This window comes from Typopeltis vanoorti, chromosome 15, assembly GCF_054136105.1.
Source record: "Typopeltis vanoorti isolate ZY-2024b chromosome 15, IOZ_Tvanoo_1.0, whole genome shotgun sequence".
Classification (NCBI taxonomy): Eukaryota; Metazoa; Arthropoda; class Arachnida; order Uropygi; family Thelyphonidae; genus Typopeltis; species Typopeltis vanoorti.
Genome location: NC_143563.1, coordinates 10,169,537 through 10,176,933, shown reverse-complemented (window position 1 = coordinate 10,176,933; position 7,397 = coordinate 10,169,537).

The window sequence follows — 7,397 nt, the reverse complement described above, 5'->3', positions numbered from 1 at the left end:
GAAGTGATATATGTGATTTGGTCTCACAGGTTCTGAATAAATAATAACAAAACTTGGTAAGATACAGCCATCCAACAGGATGATTTAGTTTTGCCACCAACAGATCAATGGTATGTAAACAGTAATGTAAAACTTGTGCACACACAAATTATAGGACCATTTATACAGCTTGTTGCACTCATTTTTATTAAAATGGCTCAGCCCCTGTATACAAATTTTATAAAAAGAACAATGACATGAAAATAACACTAGGTGCTTACAATTATAATTCAAAGGGCAACAGACATTCTTATTTACAAACACATACAAAAAACATTGATCAACAGCTTTAGAAAGGCATTATAATTTGTACAGAAAATGGGGGAAGCGATACAAATGTCAAGAGCAACGACAATTTAAGAGAAAGGAAATAATGTTTATACAAAACTGTTAATTTATACTTCTTAACCAAACAACTTATCAACAGCTAACTTAAAAACTACATTATACACAACTACAGATAAAATGCTTCGTAAACAATACCACAACCATGAAGATAAAAATGACAATGAGTAGATGCACCGGTGCAATAGCTCTTTCCATTTGGAAAGATTAAAAGAAAATGAGTATAATTATATAGCCATGATGGGATGACTACAGAACTTACACAACATGTAAAAGCTACAGGAAGACTTCCATTTGGTCTCTGCATGATTTTTAATGCATAGTTAATGAATGCAATGGTCTCATTGTCTTCTAAATTTGAATTGCATTTATCTTTTTAAATTGATTATACTTTTAGAATATTATTCTCCAAGTTAAAAACTCCATTCATATCAAATAACAAACACATCTGCTGTTTTGAAGCAAATACAGAAAAACAAAAAATGAAAAATTTCTCAACTGAAGAATACACAAATGGAATGGAATATATATATATATTTTTAAGTATATTCAAAGTTTCTGTTATTCACATTAGTTTTAAATTATCTGTTACATACTAATGAAACCTATACATGATGTAAATGAAAGTACCTTTAGTATCTATCATAAGCATATATAAAAAGATATCTAATATGATAATATAGCAACAACACTATAAAAAGTGTACATGATAAACTTGCCAAAATTTTATTGCAAGTATTTATTATTTCTTTAAAAGATCCCTTAATAAAATATGACAATTTATACAGTTTCTAATGTAGCTCTTTTACCCACAGCTTGAAAAACAATATTTTAGAATAGCACCCTCAGAAAGCAACAAATACTTGTTGCCATTATTAGCAAAGGAGACCTTTAAGATTTCAGTGGAAGTGTATCTTATAAATAGATTAATTCTTTTCCTAATTGATCTTGGCAGGATATCTATTTGTGATTTTATATTAGGAACATGTATGCTCCTTGATATGAAAATATATTTAAACTGAAATTGATAATGATGTAAGAAGCAAAATGAACTTCAGGAATTTCTTATTCAGTTTTACGATTAAAAGTTAGTTAACTTATCCAGATAATAATTTTCTCATCATAATAAACAAAAAAGCATTGTTTTTTTTTTTTTTTTTTTACTTAGGAAAAAGAAATAGAGATATCTATAAAGAATAAAATCTTGCCCTTTATGTATATACATGATGCTTATTTTTAAAATAAACTGGATTTGTTTATTTATTTTTTTTATTTTCAACCTAACAGGAGACAATTCTATCTATAGAAGCAACAGCATGAACTACTCAATTCCCACTCTATCCAACTAACTTTTGTAATGCTACTACCAAACTTTGAAATTCATAGTGGCCTGTTTCAGAGGCAATTGAAAATGAATGCGAGCATTTTTTATTTTTTTTTAAATAATAACAGTGGACAACTACTCCAACAATCACATTTCAAAATTATATAATTATAAAAGTATAGTTTAGAACATATTTCTGGACTTAAGTAACTAGTATAATTTATTGTCTGAAACCAAATTTAAATGAAAGTTATTCAGGACTTTTTTCAAGATTCTTCTTCACTTTTTTTTTTATTACATTAACAAGGAAAACACACGACAAATAATATCTCTCCAGTAATACACAATTTTTTTTTTAGTGGATGCGCATGCGCACACACATGTAGACCACCACTTCATGACAGCATCAACTGTCATGAATAGAACACTAGCACAAAATCAAAGACAACAAAGTGCTGACTGGGTTGACCAAGTGGACAGTCTCTAGTTTCCAGCCAAAAGATTGTGGGTTCAAATCCCACTGTGACATGAACAATGAACAGTAGCAGAAGTCTTTAGGTCAGAAATTTTTTTTTTCTCCTTCAGCTGGTGTGAGATCACCTGCCTGCTTATTAAAGGTCTTGAGTGGCTTGAAAAGTTTAATGTATGGTCCTGTCTTTCATGCTTACACGGTGATCAGAATACATTATGGAGACAACTACAATGTTAGAGCAAAACTTTAGTTTAATATAAACCAAAATGAACACTCGATGTTTCAACCTTCATATCAAGGTCATTATCTGGAGGCATAAAGCTGCACTACAATCTACATGGTTTGCTAAAGTTACTGAAAATCCGTTAGAACAATTATTGGCCTGACCTCTAGTCGGGGGAAAAAAAAAAAAAAAACTTGACTACATCAAAGCTAGAGTATTATTATCTATTAGGGTACAAAATTAAATTGGGCTGGAGGGCAACATGTTTTTATATATATAAAAAAAAACTGTGATTATACATATAAAATTTCAACCAGTTGGTATGAAATAGTTTCCAATAAAAGCTAAAAATTTTTTCAAGTCCTAAAGTATGCTAGATACTGAGTAGGCTGAATATGTGCCCTCTAAATTCTTGGAATTTTTATGCCACCATTATTGCTGAGATTAATGTGGTTAATTGTGCAAAATTCTGATTAACCACCCTAATCTCAACAATAATGGTGGCATAAAAAAATTCCTAGAATTTGGATGGCACATAAAGCATACTTTAGGACTTTAAGCAATTTTCAGCTTTTACTGGAAACTTTTACTGGATCGGTTGAAAAAAAAGAAATTTATATGTATAATCATATTTTTGTTTTGTTTTTTTAATATATATACATATATACATGTTGCTCTCCAGCTCAATTTAATTTTGTAACCTAATAGATAATAATAGGACTGTAGCTTTGATGTAGTCAAGTTTTTTTTTTTTTTCATCAGAGGTCAGGCCAATAATTGTTGTAATGGTTGGCCAGTAACTTTAGCAAATCATGTAGATTGTAGTGCAGCTTGTTTCTCTGTATATGTGTATGCTCCAGATGATGACCTCGATATGAAGGTTGAAACATCGAGTGTTCATTTTGGTTTATATTAAACTAAAGGTTTGCTCTAACACAATGTAGTTGTCTCCATAATTTTCCATAATGTGTTTCATGTATGGTCTCTAAAGGGATTCTGAGATTATTTTTTCCTTTAGTCATTTTCATCCACCTATTGTGGATGGGAATGACTAAGGAGACAAAAAAATTAATGACTTATCTCTTAAATATGCTATTAAGCTATATTTGTGTGTCTATGCTGAATGAACTTTCAAGCACAGACAAAGTTATGGATGGTGTGATATTATTATTATTTTGACACCTCCAGGGAGTCCAAAGACTCATCGAGGGAGGGCACCTGCTCTACAACTCTGTCTCCACCACTCAATCCACAAACTGATTTCAACCACACCAATGCCGACCACCAGCACCACTAGTATTTCCGGAGACAATCATAAACATCCATTCCCACGGCGGGATTTGAACCTGCACACCTTGGCTGGAGAGCGGATATGCTAACCACTCGGCTAGCCTGGCTGGCAAAATGATATATTGCTACAAATATTACATATTTATAGCAATATATCATGTGAAGCTATGTAAGATCTTCTTATTTTGTCCACATGTATGTGCATACATCAGTGGGCTGAGGGATAGAAGAGTTGGATACATAATCTGTAAAAATAAAATAAGTAAGAACAAAAATAAAACAAAAGAGGCCAAACATGGTAATTTTTCAATACACTTTAGCACTTCTAATAAGCAGGATGGTAGTCTAGGTATTGAAAATAATCCACTACCTATTCCACAATGAGTTCAACCCTACAGCCTATTGATTGCAAAGCAAAGATACTATCCATTCAGCTACTCAGACTGAAAAAAAAGATAAGATAACATGTAAGCAGCCAGAGTGAACGATATACAACCTCTCCACCCTACATACCAAAAAGAGAAAAAGTAATGTATATCGTTAGCACATGTTTATTTATAATGGAAATGACTCTTACATCAGCAACATTTTTTGTTTTCTCCTAATCTTAGATTTTCTTCTTGTAAATCTCTAGTAGTAGTAGTACCATAGGTGGACTAAGGATTATATATATATATATATATATATATTTATTATTAGTTTTAAATATTTTTTGTAATTTTTATATAATCTGGAAACCCTGCACTAGAGACCAAACATAGAGCTTTTCAAGCCACATCATGCCTTCGGTGGGTGAATGGTAGTCTCATACTGTGCAATGAAATTCATCTCCCACGATTCTTTATAAATATATGTATATAATTGTCTACCAGTTTAACCAGTTTGAGTTTGTCTAGCTTCTTCAGGACGAGAATGGTTACACTAACATTAAATGCTAAAACAGAAGGATGCAGTAACGACCTTAAAATCAGTTTAAAAAATTGAAAAGGACGCATGACATTAAGAGCGTAAAGCGGGGAGACTTAATCATTGTTAGTAGATCGCGTTTTTTAGTTTTTCACATAATTGAGTTCTGCTAAACATAGTGAATTTATTAAGCTTTTTAATAAATTCACTATGTTTCACTATTTTAATAGTGAATTTATTAAGACATTTAATATCAAGGCATGATATTAAATGTCTTTTAATATCATGCCTTGATTTCTATTGGGATTATCTCCTGTCCAGAATACCACTGCAGCTTCTTTAAAGTTTCTACATTTGAAATCTTCTTCAATGTACAGCATGGAACTGTTGTCCCAATCAATGGAATGGTTTGAAACTGAGAAATGATGGGCTAATCCTGAGGTGTCTGTTCTGTTGTTGTTGACATCTCCGATATGTTCTTTTTTTCGGATTTCTAGGCTTCATGATATTTGGCCTATATAATTCAGTCCACAGGAACATGGGATGTTGTACACTCCTACATATTTGTAGAAAGGTACACTCCTACGTATTTGTAGAAAGCAATGCTGTCCTTAGGAGATCTTAACATGTGCCGTGTAGTTAAAATAGGTTTAAAGGCAACCCTGATGTTGAAAGACTTCATGATTTTTGCTATTTTGGTGGAGACTGAGCCTGCATAAGGTATGATAATGGACGATGTGTACTGTGTCACTTGAGGTTGTCACTGTGGGCTGTTTCTATGGAGAATCTTTTGAATTATATTTTGTGGATAACCATTTTTGGATAGAGTTTGATATGAGTGAGAGCTCATCAAGTAGATCTTTTTCTTGTGATGATATTTATTGCTCTGTTTTTGAGCATATGTATGATGCTAAGTTTTTGCGCATAATGATGAGTAGATTTAAAATTAAGATAACGTCCGGTGTCTGTAGATTGTGAGCTTGATTTGTCCATTATCCTCTTTTTTCACTAGTTTTTCACAAATTGAATGTTTATGATTGTTTCCAGATAGGAAATGATTTTCATCACCCAGTGTGAAACCACATTCCCACTTACTGGAGGCTGAAGTAGCTTGAAAAAGTTTCATGTTTGGTCTCTAGAGCAAGGTTTTCAGACTATGTAAGAAATAAATAAAAAAAAAATATATATATATATATATATATATATAAATTAATACAAAAATTTAAAAAAAAAATTCTTAGCCCACGCATGATAAGAATGTACTATATATTGTTGGTGGGAGCCATATAAAAAAAGTTTCTAATGATAATCGGCAAACAAAAATATTAACATTAACAAAGTTTGGATGCGAGGTACACCTTTGCCTGAAAGGATGTGTGTGTGTGTGATGTGAAGCCATCAGCCTCCATAACAAGTAACTTAGTCATGAAGATACTTCACATGCAATCACCATCTAAGTATAATTACACTTAGATGGTGATTATACTGACAATGAATGAATCTTCAGAGTCTATGGGGATACCCAAGTAGTAGTAGTTGTAATAATAATAATAATAATTATTATTATTATTATTATCTGAGACCTCCAGGAAGTCAAGGATCTTTGAGGGAGATTATAGATCATCCACAAGCTGTCATACTTTCTCTTAAACTCATTCATACTGGATGCACTCACTCACTGCTCTGTGAGAGAAAAAAAAAATCTAGATTTCATCCCTTTCTTAAGAGCAAACAAACAATAATAACAGTAATAGCAATTTAATATTTTTATTAAATTGCTATTACCGTTACTAAACAGAAAATGGCATGCATGAAGATAGAAAATCTGATAAGTACTAGATTTATCTGGCAATTATTTATATGATATTAACATGAGTATTTTCTTATAGAAAATACTCAATTTAACCTGACTTTAAAGTCCATGAAGAAAGTCATCATACCAATCCTAACATCATAAAGTTAATTAAATTTACTAATTAAACTAACAATTGCTCAACTAGTATCATAAAGTCAATGAAAGTAACATCCTGTAATACTTTTTAAACAAGCATGTTTCCAAAACAAAACTGTATGGAAATATTGTAATTTGTTATCAAGAACAACAAACCAAACTTGTCTAGGAGAGTGCAGAAAGTAACATAGTAAAGGTGCATGCTGATCACAGCAATTGCATTTTATGTTAATTTATACAAACTAAGTTGTTTTTCAGAATTATGTCATTTTTTACTGAAAAAAATAAAAAATAAACAGTATGAATTTATCAGTGAAGTAAATCTTGTCCCAAATTTTATCTCATTATGCATTTTATACTAATCTGCATTATCATGCAATTATATATCTATTTTCTGATAATTATAAGTTATCCCAGAATATCTCAAATATTCTCATAATGAAGCTGGATGTTAAGAAAAATATACATTTTTCATTATAAATAACAATATTCACTAAAATTGTTATTTATAATGAAAAGCTGCTTTATGCTTAATTAGAAGGAATTAAGGAGCTTATATAAAATGTATAATAAAATTAAATACCAGACTAGAATATATTTAGTTTTAAGACATCAGGTATATTTCATACTACATATCAAAAACATATTCTAACTGGTAATATGTAAGGTAGTGGGCTGAACTCATACAGAAATTTAAATAACATGGCTGTTGATAGATAAGGCCAGAAAGTTATTCTAGCTTCAACTTGCCTTAAGCTGATGAGAAAGATGATTATGTAATGCAAGACAGCCAGCCTCTCTCTAAAAAAGCTCGCATAATGTGATGAAAAAAAACAAAAAACAGAAA